This window comes from Zea mays, chromosome 2 (genome assembly GCF_902167145.1).
Source record: "Zea mays cultivar B73 chromosome 2, Zm-B73-REFERENCE-NAM-5.0, whole genome shotgun sequence".
Classification (NCBI taxonomy): Eukaryota; Viridiplantae; Streptophyta; class Magnoliopsida; order Poales; family Poaceae; genus Zea; species Zea mays.
This window is the reverse complement of record NC_050097.1, coordinates 234,568,977-234,588,482: the sequence shown is the minus strand read 5'-3', so window position 1 is coordinate 234,588,482 and position 19,506 is coordinate 234,568,977.

Sequence of the window (19,506 nt, the reverse complement as noted above, 5' to 3'; positions counted from 1 at the left end):
TAGAAGTGACTGTTGAAGAGCTTCGTTCATCCAAAAAGAGATGCTACAATAAATCTATAGATTGTGTTAAAAAATTAAAGGCTAGCTTCGCCAAGGTTGGCGCATTCTCGAGTGAGGAAAACTTTTCGAGGGGCAATCCCGAAGGTGTCATTGAATGGATTGACCACGAAGCTGAAGCCTTCGAAGAAATTTTAAATAGCCGAGGAGATATATGTGCCTTCTCTGGCGCCAGAGGGATTGCCAGCATTTTAGAGAAGAAGGGCTGCGAACATGTAAAAACTTTAGCACAGTCCGAAGCTGCTTTGTCCTTTGAAGATACAAAAGATCCTTCGGGCGAAGCTAGCAATATTGGTGGAAAGTTTTTTACTGATATCTGGGATAATGGTGGCCGAGAAATGGCTGGAGAAATTATTCGAAGAAGTGAAAAGGGCATTCACGATGCGAGAGAAGTAGCTGAAGCTGTTGTCAAGAGCGCAGAAGCCGAAGGTCAATTAGGTACTAAATAATAGTTTTTATCGTGTTGTAATATTTAGGCTTTTAAGATCTGTTTGCGATTTGTAATAGTAATGTAGCCGTGTCCTGCCTCAGATCCGACTAAAGCGCCTTCGGGCCCTCAGCCGAAGGGGGACGACGAAATTAAAAAGATGGCCGAAGATATTATGGATGAAGTTGTCGATCGACTGTTAAACGAAGCTGCAGAAGTGGTACTTAGGGAAGACTAGATGCTATTTGTAAAAACATTTTAAATGTAACATGTGTAATATCTTGTAATCCTGTATGTAATATATTTGTTTTATTTTTCTTTATGGTTCAATTCTTTACGATGCATGAAACCTTACATACGTACCTTTTTTGAGTCTTTGACGAAAAAACACCTTCCCTTCTTTTCATGCTTCGTGAAGAGAAATTACCACTTATCACAACAATATCCGAAGTATCTTGGAAAGTTTTGAAGCTTCGTAGAAACATTCCTCAAGGCTATACTTCAGAAATCAATATTGTTTCTCCTTGTGACTTGGCATGATTTGCCCCTCTTTCAAAGCGTTTTCCCGAAGATTGATATCATATTTCCTTCTTATGCCACATGCAGTATGATGTATGATGCTTATGTTATGCAAAGATGATGTGATGATGTTATGCTATGTAAGATGATATTCCGAAGATACACGCATATTTGCGCGATAAAACACATAATCTTTTTGTGAATCAGCGTTGATTTTTTGCTATAAGCCTCCCTTAGGAGCTTCTTCGCCTTTTACTTCAGCGGAATCAGCGTTGACTTTTCGCTGTAAGCTCTGCATTCCCTTAGGAACGTCTTTGGAGCTTCTTCGCCTTTTACTTAGGCGGTATCAGCGTTGACTTTTCGCTGTAAGCTCTGCATTCCCTTAGGAACGTCTTTGGAGCTTCTTCGCCTTTTACTTAGGCGGTATCAGCGTTGACTTTTCGCTGTATGCTCTGCATTCCTTTTGGAACGACTTTGGAGCAGAAAACTTACACTGCGCTCCCTTCGGAACGACTTTTTGTGACTTCATTAAACTTACTCTGCGTTCCTTAGAACGTCTTTTTATTGCTTCGAAAAATTTTCGATAGTCCGAAGGCCCTTTTTATTATCATAAGCCTGTGAAGAAAACATATTTTTTGTAGGAATCACCGAAACTAATTACATGAAACCTAAACAATGTCCTTTATTACAGAAAATAAAACTGAATGAAAAAGACTGCTATTAGGGTAGGATATTTGTCAATAGATGTGCTTTGATTCTGGCACAGTGCTGTTGACCGTGCGAGCTTCGGACTGTTCTCTGAAGTCCCTTTGATGCGGAGCATATTGGCTCCCTTCTGGCTGCTGGCCTTGCTGCAACGGAGGTGGAGGCGGAGGCTGTTGCCAGGAAGCTTGAGGCTGACTCGCCGAAGCAACAGAGACTGCAGGATGGTTGCCCACATATTCTGGGATGTAGGGCGAATGATACGAAGCTGTATGCATGACCTGCTTCGGCTGAGCTTGTTGTGCTGCTGCTTCAGCTATTTCCTTTTGCTTCTGAATAGTGACATGGCACATCCTGGTAGTATGACCTTTGTTTTCACCGCAGAATAAGCAAAAGATTCTTCTCGGTTGATCGCCAAATCTTCCTCCGAAGCCCCTGGCTCCTCTGCCTCTTGGAGCTGGAGGTCGGAAGGAACTTTGTTGTTGCCCTGAAGCCTGTGAGGAGTATTGTGGCCTTTGTTGCTGACTCCCTTTATCATCATTCTGAGTGGAATTGTGAATTGACCTGACATGCCTCGGGTAAAACCTTCCTCCGAAGCCCCTGGTGATTTCAGAAAACCTAAAAGCCTCCTCCCTTCTTTGACGAAAATCATTGTCAGCTCGAATGTATTCATCCATCTTCTGGAGCAGCTTTTCCAGCGTTTGTGGTGGCTTCCTGGCAAAATACTGTGCTGACGGCCCTGGCCGAAGCCCCTTGATCATAGCCTCAATGACAATCTCATTGGGCACTGTTGGCGCCTGTGCCCTCAATCGTAGAAACCTTCGGACATATGCCTGAAGGTACTCTTCATGGTCCTGAGTGCATTGGAAGAGAGCCTGAGCAGTGACCGGCTTCGTCTGAAACCCTTGAAAGCTAGTTAACAGCAAATCCTTCAGCTTCTGCCATGAGGTGATTGTTCCTGGTCGAAGGGAGGAATACCAGGTTTGAGCAACGCTTCTGACAGCCATAACGAAAGATTTGGCCATGACTGAAGCATTGCCACCATACGAAGACACTGTTGCTTCGTAGCTCATCAAAAACTGCTTCGGGTCTGAGTGGCCATCAAACACGGGGAGCTGAGGCGGCTTGTAGGACGGGGGCCAAGGTGTAGCCTGCAGCTCAGCGGACAGGGGAGAAGCATCATCAAAAACAAAATTCCCATGATGGAAATTGTCATACCAGTCATCTTCGTTGGGAAAACCCTCCTGATGAAGATCTTGATGCTGAGGCCTTCGGTGTTGCTCATCCTGAGCAAGATGGCGAACTTCTTCAGAGGCTTCGTCTATCTGCCTCTGCAGTTCGACTAGCCTGGCCATCTTCTCCTTCTTTCGTTGAACCTGTTGCTGAAGGATTTCCAGATTTTGAATCTCCTGATCTAGATCATCCTCCGGAGGTGTTGGACTGGTAGCCTTCCTCTTCTGGCTTCGTGCCTCTCTAAGAGAAAGGACGTCTTGATTGGGGTCCAAAGGCTGTAGCGTGCCAGCCCCTGGTGCTGAAGTCTTCTTCGGTGGCATGACGAAGGTGATGCCTTCCGAAGGTGTTGAAAAAGCTCAAGAAATGGAAGTGAGTTCACCGGAGGTGGGCGCCAATGTTGGGGACTTGTTCTCAAGTGCTAAGAGTTTAAGAACAAGGCAACATAGAAAATGTTAATCGTTAATGCCCTTCGTCCTCCGAAGCACTATTTCCCTTAGGACATAATGACTTGCGGACGAAGGTTATGAAAGACATACCTTCACAAATTAATCAAAATAATGACGAAGGATGAAATATGAAGAATATAAAGGGAGACATGAACAATCATTTATTATTATTGAGCATAAACAAAAATATTATTGAACAACAAGTGTACCTTCAATCGGAAGGAAATGATTGTACAAGCGTGACGCAAAAAGCGAATGACAAGTCAGCGTGAACAGTACGGGGATACTGTTCACCTATTTATAGACACGGGACACAGCCCTTACAAAATTACATTCATACCCTTTACATCTGACAATAACTCTATAATAATCTATTGAGGTCTGAATAGCCTTTTCATCTTTAAGTCGGTTCCACTTTCTGCTGTTACGCCGAAGCTTTCCTGCTCAACACCTTCGGCTCTGTATCAAGCTTCGTATTATTCCGGTCTGCCGCAATGCCGATTTTAGTCTGAGGGTACCTGTTCACATATTGTACTACAGAAATACTGTTAAATCCTGTTTTTGAGGACCTTCGGACGCCGAAGGTCCCCAACAGATCCACTTTTTATTTAATAGGATATTCCGATGCCGATTGGGCAGGGTGTAAAATTGATAGAAAGAGCACATCAGGGACTTATCAGTTTCTAGGGAGATCCCTGGTGTCATGGGCTTCAAAGAAACAAAACTCGGTAGCTCTTTCCACCGTCGAAGTCGAGTACATTGCCGCAGGCCATTGTTGTGTGCAATTACTTTGGATGAGGCAAACCCACAGGGACTATGGCTACAAATTGAGAAAAGTCTCTCTCCTATGTGATAATGAGAGTGCAATCCACATTGCGGATAATCTCGTTGAACACAGCCGCACTAAGCACATAGACATTCGGTGTCACTTTCTAAGGGATCACCAACAAAAGGGAGATATCGAAATTGCTTATGTTAACACCCAAAACCAATTGCCGATATCTTTCCCAAGCCACTAGATGAGAAAACCTTTAGCAAACTTAGGAATGAGCTAAATATACTTGATTCTCGGAATTTTGATTGAAACATTGCACACATAGCTCATTTATATACCTTTGATCATGTCTCTTTCATTCGGTACACATACATACTTCTTATTCTTTTTGTGCCAAGACTACGACTAATGTGTTTCCAAGTGTATTTCTATATTAAGTCGTAGATTGAAAGGGAAATGGAGTATTCAGCAAATACCAGGCTTCCACTCAACTCTAACGGTATCATTTACCCTTTGTCGTTACTCCACAAACTCTCAATGGTATGACCCTTCACTCATATTTATATTACCATATGGTAGAAAGTATTAAAGGGCTCCCAAGTTCTCCGTTTTTGGCGATTAATGCCAAAGGGGGAGAGAGTATTAAGCCCAAAGAAAATGGACCGCACCACCATATTTCAAAATTTTCAAAATGAAGTTTTAATTGATATTTTTCAAATTGGAATCAATTTCATGGTAATTTTCTATTGGTATCTATTTCAATTGATGTTTTCTCAAATTAGTATCTAATATCAATTGGTATCCATGTTTCACTTTATTTGTGAAAGAAAAAATTCAAATTGATATCTATCTCAAAACCCTCTTGAAAGCAAAGAGGAGAATTTCATTCAGGGGGAGTTGATATTTAGTCAAAGGAAAAACATTTGAAACAGGGGAGAAATTTCAAATCTTGAAAATGCTTCTTGCAATCTTATTCATAAAGATTTGACTATTTGCAAAAATACTTTGAAAAGATTTTCCAAAAGAATTTGCAAAAACAAACAAGTGGTGCAAAAGTGGTCCAAAATGTTAAATAAAAGAAAAAGCAATCCATTCATATTTAGTGAAATTTTCAATTGGTTTAACTTCAAGTAACCTATGCACATTCTAAATGCAAACTAGTTACATTTCTATACTTATTATTTGCTTTGGTTTGTGTTGGCATCAATCACCAAAAAGGGAGAGATTGAAAGGGAAATTGGGTTAACCATTTCCTATAATTAATTTTGGTGGTTGAAGACCAACACAAACACATGGACTAACTAGTTTGTCTAGAATACATGTATTACAGGTGCATGAGGTTCAACACAAACCAATAAAAGAATCAAGTTAGGGACACAATTTGAAACGGAGCAAAGAACTTGAGTGTGCTGAAAGTTGGCGTACCGGACTGTCCGGTGCACCAGGACCATACAGGTGTCAACCAGCCACTCTCGGGAAAACGGAGGCACGCTCCGCTATAATTCACCGGACTGTCCGGTGAGCAAGCGGAGCAACGGCTATCTGCGTGCAACGGTCAACTCTGCCAAATGAATAGTGTAGCAACAGTGCAGCACAGAAGTCAGAGCAGTAAGTCAGAGGGGCACCGGACTGTCAAGTGTGGCATCAGACTGTCCGGTGTCGCAAGAGGACAAAGCTCTAACGGTCGACTTGGCTCCGAACCCTAACGGTTGGCTGACGTGGCGGCGCACCAAACAGCGCACAGTACCTGTCCGGTGCGCCCATCGCCAGCAGCCTTGACCAACGCCTACCAAGGTGGTTGGGGCTATAAATACCCCCCAACCACCACAACCTTTGGCATCCAAGTTTTCTAAAGATCACATTCAATACAAGAGCTCTAGCATTCATTCCAAGACACAATACAAAAGATCAAATCCCCTCCAAGTCCCAAATTCATTCCAAACACTTAGTGGCTTGTGAGAGACAGAGAGATTTTTGTGTTTGAAAGGGAATTAGGCTTACACCTAGTCCCTAATTAATTTTGGTGGTTGAATTGCCCAACACAAACAATTGGACTAACTAGTTTGCTCTAGTGTATAAGTTATACAGGTGTCAAAGGTTCACAACAAGCCAATTAAAAAGACCAAAGTTGGGTTCAAATTAGAGAGATAAAGGCATCCCGAAAGGCTCCCTGGTCTGGCGCACCGGACTGTCCGGTGGCGCACCGAACAGTGTCCGGTGCACCAGGGGACCTCGCGCAGAACTCCTCCGCCTCGGGAATTTTCAGAAGCCAGCACGCTATAATTCACCGGACTGTCCGGTGTACACCGGACAGTGTCCGATGCTCCAAGAAGACGCGGCTCTGGAACTTGGCAGCCTCGGGAAATCATAACGGCTGCTCCGCTATAATTCACCGGACATGTCCGGTGTACACCGGACTGTCCGGTGTAACAGCGGGGCAACGGCTACTTCGCGCCAACGGTCACCTGCAACGGCATTTAATGCGCGCCAGAGCGCGCAGGCGTCAGGCACGCCCATGCTGGCGCACCGGACACTCTACAGTACATGTCCGGTGCGCCACCGGACATCGAGGCGGGCCCAGAAGATAGAACTCCAATGGTCGAATCGCAACGGCTTTGGTGACGTGGCTGGCGCACCGGACATGTCCGGTGTGCACCGGACTGTCCGGTGCACCATACGACAGACAGCCTCCACCAACGGTCATGTTTGGTGGTTGGGGCTATAAATACCCCAACCACCCCACCATTCATTGCATCCAAGTTTTCCAGCTTCCAACCACTATACAAGAGCTAGCATTCATTACAAAGCACACCAAAAGAGATCAAATCCTCTCCCAACTCCACACAAAGCTTTAGTGACTAGAGAGAGTGATTTGTAGTGTTCATTTGAGCTCTTGCGCTTGGATCACTTCTTTTCTTTGGCATTCTTTCTTGTGATCAAACACTCACTTGTAATTGAGGCAAGAGACACCAATTGTGTGGTGGTCCTTGCGGGAAGTTTGATTCCCAAGTGATTTGAGAAGAAAAGCTCACTCGGTCCGAGGGACCGTTTGAGAGAGGGAAAGGGTTGAAAGAGACCCGGTCTTTGTGACCACCTCAACGGGGAGTAGGTTTGCGAGAACCGAACCTCGGTAAAACAAATCCTTGTGTCACACTCCTTATTTGCTCGAGATTTGTTTTGCACCCTCTCTCGCGGACTCGTTTTTGTTTCTAACGCTAACCCGGCTTGTAGTTGTGTTTATATTTGTAAATTTCAGTTTCGCCCTATTCACCCCCCTCTAGGCGACTATCAATTGGTATCAGAGCCCGGTGCTTCATTAGAGCCTAACCGCTCGAAGTGATGTCGGGAGATCACGCCAAGAAGGAGATGGAGACCGGCGAAAAGCCCACTACAAGCCACGGGAGCACTTCACCGGAAGAGTCCCGCAGCAAGAGGAAAGAGAAGAAGAAGGACTCCTCCAAAGGGAAGGAGAAGAAATCTTCTTCACACCACAAAAAGAAGAAGGAGAAATCCTCTTCCCACAAGCCGCATCGGAGTGGGGACAAGAAAAAGAGGATGAGGAAGGTGGTCTACTACGAGACCGATTCTTCATCGACATCCACCTCCGGCTCCGACGCAGCGTTCGTCACTTCTAAGCGCCAAGAGCATAAGAAGTATAGTAAGATTCCCCTACGCTACCCTCGCATTTCTAAACATACACCTTTACTTTCCGTCCCATCAGGCAAACCACCAACATTTGATGGTGAAGATTATGCTAGGTGGAGTGATTTAATGCGATTTCATCTAACCTCACTCCACAAAAGTATATGGGATGTTGTTGAGTTTGGTGCACAGATACCATCCGTAGGGGATGAAAACTATTATGAGGATGAAGTAGCCCAAATCGAGCACTTCAACTCCCAAGCCACAACCATACTCCTCGCCTCTCTAAGTAGAGAGGAATATAACAAGGTGCAAGGGCTGAAGAATGCGAAGGAGATTTGGGATCTACTCAAGACCGCGCACGAGGGTGATGAACTCACCAAAATCACCAAGCGGGAAACGGACGAGGGGGAGCTCGGTCGCTTTCGTCTTCGCCAAGGGGAGGAGCCACAAGATATGTACAACCGGCTCAAAACCTTGGTGAACCAAGTGCGCAACCTCGGGAGCAAGAAATGGGATGACCACGAGGTGGTTAAGGTTATTCTTAGATCACTCATCTTCCTTAACCCCACTCAAGTTCAATTAATTTGTGGTAATCCTAGATACACACTAATGACTCCCGAGGAAGTTATCGGGAATTTTGTGAGCTTTGAATGTATGATCAAGGGCTCAAAGAAGATCAACGAGCTTGATGATCCCTCCACGTCCGAAGCACAACCAGTGGCTTTCAAGGCGATGGAGGAGAAGAAGGAGGAGTCTACACCAAGTAGACAACCAATCGACGCTTCAAAGCTCGACAACGAGGAGATGGCTTTAATCATCAAAAGCTTTCGCCAAATCCTCAAGCAACGGAAGGGGAAGGATTACAAATCCCATTCCAAGAAGGTTTGCTACAAGTGTGGTAAGCCCGATCACTTTATTGCTAAATGTCCATTATCAAGTGACAGTGACAGGGATAACGACAAGAAGGGCAAGAGGAGAGAAAAGAAGAGGTACCACAAGAAGAGGGGCGGCGATGCCCACGTGTGCCGCGAGTGGGACTCCGACGAGAGATCCACCGACTCCTCCGACGACGAGGACGCCGCCAACATCGCCGTCACCAAGGGACTCCTCTTCCCCAACATCGGCCACAAGTGCCTCATGGCAAAGTGTAACGCCCTGAATTTGGGGGTAGATTTTTTTCTTCTTTTCTCTCACCAAATTCGGGCGTTACTCTCTTTTCTCTTTCCCCGTTTGCTCTTTCTTCCCAACTTCAAACCAGTATAGCGGCAGGTGTCCGTGTCATGTATAGACCAAAACCTAAGTGTCATGGGTGTTGCATCATGCCGAAGCACATTTCTTTGTCTGATGTTGAGTGTTCGTCTCGTTCCGTTCCGGATTTCGGTTCGCGATTTAATTCCGTTTAGTGGTCCGCGCTTGTCGTGGGTTTTCGATCCGCGAAGTGGCCCGGCCCAGCCCAACCGGCCCGGCCCGCCCCGGCTTGCGCGCCCCTGGCGCCCAAAACCCCCCCATGCGCCCCCCCCCCCTCCTCTCTCTCTCATTTGGGTCTCCCGCGCAACAACCTCTCCTCTCCCTCTTCCACCTCTCTCTCCCCGTGGTGTCCTAGGGTTTGGAGACGGCGATCACCGGATTTTGGACCCCGAGGTGAGCTCCCCTCCCCTTCTCTCTCTCTCCCTCTCCCTCCTCTTCTTCCCCCCCCCCCCCCCCCCCCCCCGCGCGGCGCCCCCCGCCCTCCCCCGGCCGCGGCGCCCGCCCCTCCCCCTCGCGCGCGGTGGCGGCGCCCGCCCCCACCCCGACCCGCAGCGACCCCGCCCGTCCCCGCCCCTGCCCGGCGCGGCGGCGCCCGCCCCCGTCCCCTCCCCCCGCGGCGGCGCTCGCCCGCCCGCCCCTGCCCGGCCCCGCGCGGCGGCGCCTGCCCTCCCCTGGCCCGGCGGCGCTCGCCCGCGGCGGCGCCCGCCCGCCCCTGCTCGCCCGGCGGCGCCCGTCCGCCCCCGCCCCTCCCCTGCTCGCGCGCAGCGCGGCCCCGGTGGCCCCTGCTCGCCGGCGCGACCCCGGTGCGGCCCCCGGCCCCCGACGCGTCCCCGGCACGGCCCCGGCCGGCTCGGCCGCCCCTGGCCGGTTCAACCGCCCTGGCCCCAGCTCGCCCGCCCGTTCCCCCGTCCCGGCCTCGCCCGACCGTATCTTCGCTCGCCCGCGCTCGCGGTGATTATTCGTTAATTAGCGTGTTGCGTCGCGCGCTTCGTCGCGCGACGGATTTGTCTAAATTCAGATTCTATCTTGTGTTGCGTCGTGCGCTTCGTCGCGCGACGATCCATTTTTGTTTCAGGTTGTTTAAGGTGTAACGCCGCGTGTGTATTCACGCGACGTTCCACTTTGGACTCAGTTTAGTCGACGTATGCCGTCGTGCGCTTCGTCGCGCGACGCTTAACGTCTCCTCTTAACTAAGGCAAAGTGTCTCGTTGCATGCTCGGTCGCGCGACGAGTCGTTAACTTCTTAATTGGTTTTAGAGAGCTTTGTCGCGCGTCTCGCCGCGCGACCATCCTTTTATTTATCTCCACCTGCTTATAATAATTAGACATGAAACATGACTTTACTTTACGCTAAACATAGTGTCTATATTAAATTTCCTTCCATTAAGCGAGTGGCTAATTTATAATCATGTAACGTGATCGTTTCTCGACTGTCTTTTCCTCTTTCTCTCTTAACCGTACTCGCGAGCCCGCGTGGAATGTCTGTTTACTTATTGCATTCTATTGTATGGTGTACTGTTCTTTGGTATTAAATATGTGGATGTATGTATGTTTGCGCTCGTATAGAGAACGATCCGGTTGAAGAGCCCGAGGAACTCGCAGGAGAAGCCCCTGAGCAGCAGTCAGTTGGTGGAGGCAAGTGTCCCTTGACCTATCTATGTCCTATTCATTATTTAATTCACCTCCCGCCTTACACATTTATGCCTAAGGATTGAGTAGCTTTTGTTATCCATGTCCTTGTTTACCTATCTGGGTTGGATTATTACTGTTTAGCTTTATGCTATTGCTCAACTATAATCAATGAACATGATGAGATTATCTATGATACGCTGTTTTCCCTTCTCTTATTATGATGTTGTACTTGTGGTCTTCAAGGGGGCTCGAGCGGTTTCTCGAGTGCCTCTCCGTAAGGACCTGTTCTATGGATGACCGCCCGGGAAAACAGTGCAACCATGAGGGTGGAATGGGGTGCCCTTAGCTGAATAATTAGAGGATCCGGGGTGTAGTTCACTTAGCCGTCGTGCCGTCAATGGGGCTCGGTGTATGCGGCTCGCTCTGCCAAGTTTGGGTTCGCCCCTTGGGGAGGAGTGCGGTGCATTTAGGAAACCTAACGGGTGGCTACAGTCCCGGGGAATCTTTGTAAAGGCTACGTAGTGATGCCCTGCTGGGTCACCTTGGTAGTGATCAATGGAGAGTCATGATCTCCGGGCAGAATGGGAATCACGGCTTGTGGGTAAAGTGCACAACCTCTGCAGAGTGTTTGAAAACTGATATATCAGCCGTGCTCGCGGTTATGAGCGGCCAAGGGAGCTCCAGTGATTAGTGGTACTTGATCAGAGATACTTTGGTACAGGTGGTTATGAGATCGATGATCCTGGTTATGACTATGGTGCTGGTAAGTGGTATTCTTTCCGTTTGGAAAGGGTACATCGGGTTAATAACTTGGGTTAATGCTAAAACTTGGCTTTCTACTAGTAAGTAATAATCTGACCAACTAAAAGCAACTGCTTGACTTATCCCCACATACAGCTAGTCCACTACAGCCAAACAGGATACTTGCTGAGTATGTTGATGTGTACTCACCCTTGCTCTACACACCAAACCCCCCCCCCCCATCCCCAGGTTGTCAGCATTGCAACCACTGCTCAGGCGAAGATGAAGCTGTGGAAGGAGACTTCCAGGAGTTCCAAGACTACGACGAGTTCTAGGTGTGGGTTAGCGGCAACCCCCAGTCGGCTGCCTGTGAAGGCCGCGGTTATCTACGTTTCTTTTCCGCACTTTGATTTATTGTAAGAACTATATGGACGTCTCAGACGTATGATGTAATCGACTATTTCCCTTATTAATACTATTTTGAGCACTGTGTGATGATGTCCATATTATGTAACTGCTGTGTACGTGAATAACTGATCCTGGCACGTACATGGTTCGCATTCGGTTTGCCTTCTAAAACCGGGTGTGACATAAGTGGTATCAAAGCCGTGCTGACTGTAGGACCGCTAACCTAGAGTAGAATGGTCGTTCTAAGGACTATAGACCTCTGTCCCTGCCTTGACTTTGATATCCCTTCAAAAGTTGGTCATACCGACCAAACCTATGTTCTACTATATATTATACCTTGCTGAAAATCATGTTTTATTCTAATCCTTCATTTACTTATGATTCAATATTTGCTGGTCATATTAATTCTGTTCTCACCTTTTTGCTTGCGATGTCTTTTGTAGATGGCTCGACTTAGACACACTGCACGAAAGTCAGTCATCCCCTTCTTACCCTCCCGCCTTGCTGAGCGTCCGCTTCGCCGTCCCGTGGCCGGACAGTCCAGCCACTTGGAGAGACTACACCACCGCCTGCGTGAGGAGCAGGAACGTCGACGACAGGAGCAGCAGAGCTCTTCCTTCTCGCTCCACCAGGAGATAGAGTCTGTGAGGAGCTGCTCCCCTGTGCTTCCTCTGGAGGCGCCCCCTGCACCACCACTGGGCGCCCCAGCTTCTGGAGTAGCTGCTGGAGGAGACCCAGACGACGGAGGTGGCGACGACAGCTCGAGCCACGACACCGACTTCTCTGCTAACCCTGAGCCGGAAGGATGGGTTGCTCGACCCATCACTCGCGACGCTGCTCGCGGGTGTCACTTCCACGACGCGCTCGACACCCTGCTACGTCGGGCATTTAACCGGCATACTTGGTCTGTCGAGTATCGCTGTGTGGTCTACCAGCACAGTCGCGGGGTCTACCCGGACCGCTGGGAGGCAACCTGCTTGGTGCGCTGCCCGGAGAACAGTCTCCAGGGTGCGGAGGCCTGCTCAGAGCACTATTCTATCTCTGAGCGGGACTCAGCTGAGGCAGCCATGCAAGATGCTGCACGGCGTGCGCTTTCGCACTACTGCTCGGTTTTCGGCGGGGCAGCTGATGGTCTTGACCTGAAGTATTACCCCCGCCGTCCATCTGGCAGCACAGGAGGCGTGATTGTCTCACCTGTCGGTGAGGGCAATCCTAGGTTGAGCAGCACAGTCAACCTAGCCGCCGTGCTAAACACGGAGCTGGACCATGCACTAGACGAGCTGAGTAGGGCTCGTGCTGAGATCGCCCTGCTACGGGCTGAGCGCGCGGAACGTCGTCACCTGGACGGTGGTTCCCCCGCTCCCGTCGGGACTCAGCACCCGTACCGCTCACCTCAGCGTGGACACCAGTCTTATGGCAATCCCGCCTGCAAGACCAAGATAACTCTAGAGCCATAGATCGTTTGAGTTGGATCTTGTAATTAATACGAAATATATACGTAGAAGCTTCAGTCTTAGCGTTAGTCTCAGTCTTAGTTAGTCTTAGTTAGACAGGGTAGTTTGCTATATCCTGTGCATTTATGTTTGTCATGATGAACTATGTTTGGTTTGGATCTTTGTAATGACTGTCACCAGAGTGTGGGTATCCCCTGCATTTTGGTTTACCTATTATGTTAATAGAGTTAGCTATATAGTTGGGAAACCTTTTATTCCACTCTCCTCTTTATCTGAGAAGTTGTGTGGTCTGTGTTGGAGATCAGTGAAGATGCTCATCTGTTCAGTGTTGTTGAAGAATTCTATTCTCTTTTCTTATGCTGCAAGATTTGCCAGATCAGTTATGATGTGTGGTTGCATTCTGCAGATGTCAGAGAACAGGCGCAGAGGAGGAAGGCGTGCTCAGCAGGAGCGAGCCGCTCAACAGGAGGAGGTGCCTCAGCAGCAGCACCTGCCGCCCCCGCCCCCGATGTCCATCGAGCAGATGTTTCTGATGCAGACTCAGGCAGTTCAAGCCATCGGTCAGACTTTGGCCGCCATTCAGCAGCAGCAGCAGCAGCAGGCCCCACCTCAGCCTCAGATGCCTCAAATGCCCAGAGACAAGCGTGCTGAATTCATGAGAGGTCATCCACCAACGTTCGCTCATTCTTCTGACCCTATGGATGCTGAAGACTGGCTGCGCACTGTGGAGCGGGAGTTGCATACCGCTCAGTGCGATGACAGGGAGAAGGTTCTGTATGGTCCCCGTCTGTTGAGAGGAGCAGCCCAGTCATGGTGGGAGTCTTACCTCGCCACCCATGCCCACCCTGACGCCATCACTTGGGAAGAGTTCAGAGGTAGCTTTCGTCAGTACCATGTTCCTGCAGGTCTGATGACAGTGAAGAAGGAGGAGTTCCTGGCTCTCAAGCAAGGGCCATCGTCTGTCAGTGAGTACCGGGACAGATTTCTGCAGCTGTCTCGCTATGCTCCAGAAGATGTCAACACTGACGCCAAGCGACAGTACCGTTTCCTGAGAGGCTTGGTTGACCCTCTGCAGTACCAACTGATGAATCACACCTTCCCGACATTCCAGCACCTGATTGACAGAGCAATCATGACAGAAAGGAAGCGTAAGGAGATGGAAGATCGTAAGCGCAAGATCAGTGGACCCCAGCCTGGAAGCAGCAATCGTCCTCGTTTCTCAGGCAATCAACCTCAGCAGTTCAGGCAGAACCAGCGTCCACCTCAGCAGCATCAGCAGTTCCAAAGGCAGTATCCTCAGCACCAGTACCAGAACCGTCAGAGCAATCAGTCAGGAAGTCAGTTTCAGAGGCAGAATCAGCAGGCACCTCGTCTTCCTGCCCCAGCAACCCAGCAGAACAATCAGGCAGCACCAGCTCAGGTTGGAAACAGAGCATGTTTCCACTGTGGAGAGCAAGGCCACTGGGTGATGCAATGTCCGAAGAAGGCAGCCCAGCAGCAGTCAGGCCCCAATGCCCCAGCAAAGCAGAATGTGCCTCAGCCTGGAGCAGGCAATCGCTCTCAGCCGCGCTATAATCATGGAAGGCTGAACCACTTGGAAGCTGAAGCAGTTCAGGAGACCCCCGGCATGATAGTAGGTATGTTCCCAGTCGACTCCCATATTGCAGAAGTGTTATTTGATACTGGAGCAACGCATTCTTTCATTACTGCATCATGGGTAGAAGCACATAATCTTCCAATTACTACCATGTCAACCCCCATTCAAATTGACTCAGCCGGTGGTAGAATTCGAGCCGATAGCATTTGTTTGAATATAAGTGTGGAAATAAGGGGGATAGCGTTTCCCGCCAACCTTATAGTAATGGGTACTCAGAGAATAGATGTCATCCTAGGGATGAATTGGCTAGATAAGTATCAGGCAGTTATCAGTTGTGATAAGAGGACAATCAAGTTGGTGTCCCCACTAGGAGAAGAAGTGGTGACTGAGTTAGTCCCGCCTGAGCCAAAGAAAGGAAGTTGTTATCAGATGGCAGTCGATAGCAGTGAAGCAGACCCAATTGAGAGGATCAAGGTTGTGTCCGAATTCCCAGATGTGTTTCCAAAGGACTTACCGGGTATGCCACCAGAGCGGAAAGTTGAGTTTGCCATAGAGCTTCTTCCTGGAACCGCCCCTATCTTTAAGAGAGCTTACAGAATATCTGGACCAGAGTTGGTTGAGCTTAAGGAGCAGATTGATGAGCTGTCAGAGAAAGGTTACATCCGGCCAAGCACCTCGCCTTGGGCCGCCCCTGTCCTGTTTGTGGAGAAGAAAGATGGCACCAAGAGGATGTGTATTGATTACCGAGCTTTGAATGAGGTCACGATCAAGAACAAGTATCCTCTGCCCAGAATAGAAGATCTGTTCGACCAGTTGAGAGGAGCCAGTGTGTTCTCCAAGATTGATCTGAGGTCAGGTTATCATCAGCTCAGGATCCGACCTTCGGATATTCCGAAGACGGCATTCATTTCCAAGTATGGTTTGTATGAGTTCACAGTGATGTCTTTTGGTTTGACCAATGCGCCGGCGTTCTTCATGAACTTGATGAACAGTGTATTCATGGATTACCTTGATAAGTTTGTGGTGGTATTCATTGATGACATTCTGGTTTATTCTCAAAGCGAAGAAGAGCACGCAGATCATTTGAGGATGGTATTGCAGAGATTGCGAGAGCACCAGTTGTATGCAAAGTTGAGCAAGTGTGAATTCTGGATCAGTGAAGTCCTGTTCTTGGGTCACATAATCAACAAAGAAGGATTGGCTGTGGATCCGAAGAAAGTGGCAGACATTTTGAACTGGAAAGCGCCAACAGATGCTAGAGGAATCAAGAGCTTCATTGGAATGGCCGGATATTATCGGCGATTCATTGAAGGGTTTTCGAAGATTGCGAAACCAATGACAGCGTTGCTAGGCAACAAAGTTGAGTTCAAGTGGACCCAGAAATGCCAAGAGGCCTTTGAAGCGCTGAAAGAGAAGTTGACTACAGCGCCTGTCCTAGTCTTGCCTGATGTGCACAAGCCCTTCTCGGTGTATTGTGATGCTTGTTACACAGGTTTGGGATGCGTATTGATGCAAGAGGGAAGAGTTGTGGCTTACTCGTCCCGACAGCTGAAGGTTCATGAGAAGAATTACCCAATCCATGATCTAGAGTTGGCAGCAGTGGTTCATGCACTGAAGACATGGAGGCATTACCTGTATGGACAGAGATGTGATGTTTACACAGATCACAAGAGTCTGAAGTACATATTCACTCAGTCAGAGTTGAACATGAGGCAACGAAGATGGTTAGAGTTGATCAAAGACTATGAATTGGAGATCCATTACCATCCAGGCAAAGCAAACGTAGTGGCAGATGCTTTGAGCAGAAAGAGTCAAGTCAATCTGATGGTCACTCGTCCGATGCCTTATGAGTTGGCCAAGGAGTTTGACAGGTTGAGTCTCGGATTTCTGAACAATTCACGAGGAGTCACAGTTGAGTTGGAACCTACCTTGGAGCGCGAAATCAAAGAAGCGCAGAAGAATGATGAGAAAATCAGTGAGATCCGGCGACTGATTCTAGATGGCAAAGGCAAAGATTTTCGAGAAGATGCAGAAGGCGTGATATGGTTCAAAGACCGCTTGTGTGTTCCCAATGTCCAGTCCATTCGGGAGTTGATTCTTAAGGAAGCTCATGAGACAGCTTATTCGATTCACCCTGGCAGTGAGAAGATGTATCAGGATCTGAAGAAGAAATTCTGGTGGTACGGAATGAAGAGGGAAATCGCAGAGCATGTGGCTATGTGCGATAGTTGCCGAAGAATTAAGGCAGAACACCAGAGACCTGCTGGATTGTTGCAACCGTTGCAGATCCCTCAGTGGAAATGGGATGAAATTGGTATGGATTTCATAGTCGGATTGCCTCGCACTCGAGCCGGCTACGATTCCATTTGGGTAGTAGTGGACCGCTTGACCAAGTCAGCCCACTTCATACCTGTCAAGACCAACTATAGCAGTGCAGTATTGGCAGAATTGTATATGTCTCGGATCGTTTGTCTTCATGGTGTGCCAAAGAAGATAGTGTCAGACAGAGGAACGCAGTTCACCTCTCATTTCTGGCAGCAGTTGCATGAAGCTTTGGGCACGCATCTGAATTTCAGTTCAGCTTATCATCCGCAGACAGATGGCCAGACCGAAAGGACTAATCAAATTCTTGAAGATATGTTGAGAGCCTGTGCGTTGCAAGATCAGTCCGGATGGGATAAGAGATTACCTTATGCAGAGTTTTCCTATAACAACAGTTACCAGGCCAGTTTGAAGATGTCACCATTTCAGGCGCTCTATGGAAGGAGTTGTAGAACTCCGTTGCAATGGGATCAGCCTGGAGAAAAGCAAGTGTTTGGGCCAGACATTTTGCTTGAAGCCGAAGAGAACATCAAGATGGTCCGAGAAAATCTGAAGATAGCGCAATCGAGGCAGCGAAGCTATGCAGACACAAGAAGAAGAGAACTGAGTTTCGAAGTCGGAGACTTTGTCTATCTGAAAGTGTCACCGATCAGAGGAGTCAGAAGATTCGGAGTGAAAGGCAAGCTAGCACCTCGCTACATTGGTCCGTATCAGATTCTTGCAAGACGTGGAGAAGTGGCCTATCAGCTCAGTCTGCCAGAGAATCTGTCCGCAGTGCATGATGTTTTTCATGTGTCTCAGTTGAAGAAGTGCTTGCGTGTGCCAGAAGAGCAGTTGCCAGTGGAAGGTCTTGAAGTCCAGGAGGACTTGACCTACGTTGAGAAGCCAGTGCAAATCCTTGAGGTTGCAGACAGAGTCACCCGAAGGAAGACCATCAGAATGTGCAAAGTCAGATGGGATCACCACTCTGAGGAAGAAGCAACCTGGGAGCGTGAAGATGATCTGATGGCTAAATACCCTGAGCTCTTTGCTAGCCAACCCTGAATCTCGAGGGCGAGATTCTTTTAAGGGGGATAGGTTTCTAACGCGCTGAATTTGGGGGTAGATTTTTTTCTTCTTTTCTCTCACCAAATTCGGGCGTTACTCTCTTTTCTCTTTCCCCGTTTGCTCTTTCTTCCCAACTTCAAACCAGTATAGCGGCAGGTGTCCGTGTCATGTATAGACCAAAACCTAAGTGTCATGGGTGTTGCATCATGTCGAAGCACATTTCTTTGTCTGATGATGAGTGTTCGTCTCGTTCCGTTCCGGATTTCGGTTCGCGATTTAATTCCGTTTAGTGGTCCGCGCTTGTCGTGGGTTTTCGATCCGCGAAGTGGCCCGGCCCAGCCCAACCTAGTCCAACCCAGCCCAACCGGCCCGGCCCGCCCCGGCTTGCGCGCCCCTGGCGCCCAAAACCCCCCCATGCGCCCCCCCCCCCTCCTCTCTCTCTCTCATTTGGGTCTCCCGCGCAACAACCTCTCCTCTCCCTCTTCCACCTCTCTCTCCCCGTGGTGCCCTAGGGTTTGGAGACGGCGATCACCGGATTTTGGACCCCGAGGTGAGCTCCCCTCCCCTTCTCTCTCTCTCCCTCTCCCTCCTCTTCTTCCCCCCCCCCCCCCCCCCCCCCCCCGCGCGGCGCCCCCGCCCTCCCCCGGCCGCGGCGGCGCTCGCCCGCGGCGCCCGCCCCTCCCCCTCGCGCGCAGTGGCGGCGCCCGCCCCCACCCCGACCCGCGGCGACCCCGCCCGCCCCCGTCCCCTCCCCCCGCGGCGGCGCTCGCCCGCCCGCCCCTGCCCGGCCCCGCGCGGCGGCGCCCGCCCTCCCCTGGCCCGGCGGCGCTCGCCCGCCCCTGCTCGCCCGCGGCGGCGCCCGCCCGCCCCTGCCCGCCCGGCGGCGCCCGTCCGCCCCCGCCCCTCCCCTGCTCGCGCGCAGCGCGGCCCCGGCGCGCCCCCGGCATGGCCCGGCGCGGCCCCGGTGGCCCCTGCTCGCCGGCGCGACCCCGGTGCGGCCCCCGGCCCCCGGCGCGGCCCCGGCCGGCTCGGCCGCCCCTGGCCGGTTCAACCGCCCTGGCCCCAGCTCGCCCGCCCGTTCCCCCGTCCCGGCCTCGCCCGACCGTATCTTCGCTCGCCCGCGCTCGCGGTGATTATTCGTTAATTAGCGTGTTGCGTCGCGCGCTTCGTCGCGCGACGGATTTGTCTAAATTCAGATTCTATCTTGTGTAGCGTCGTGCGCTTCGTCGCGCGACGATCCATTTTTGTTTCAG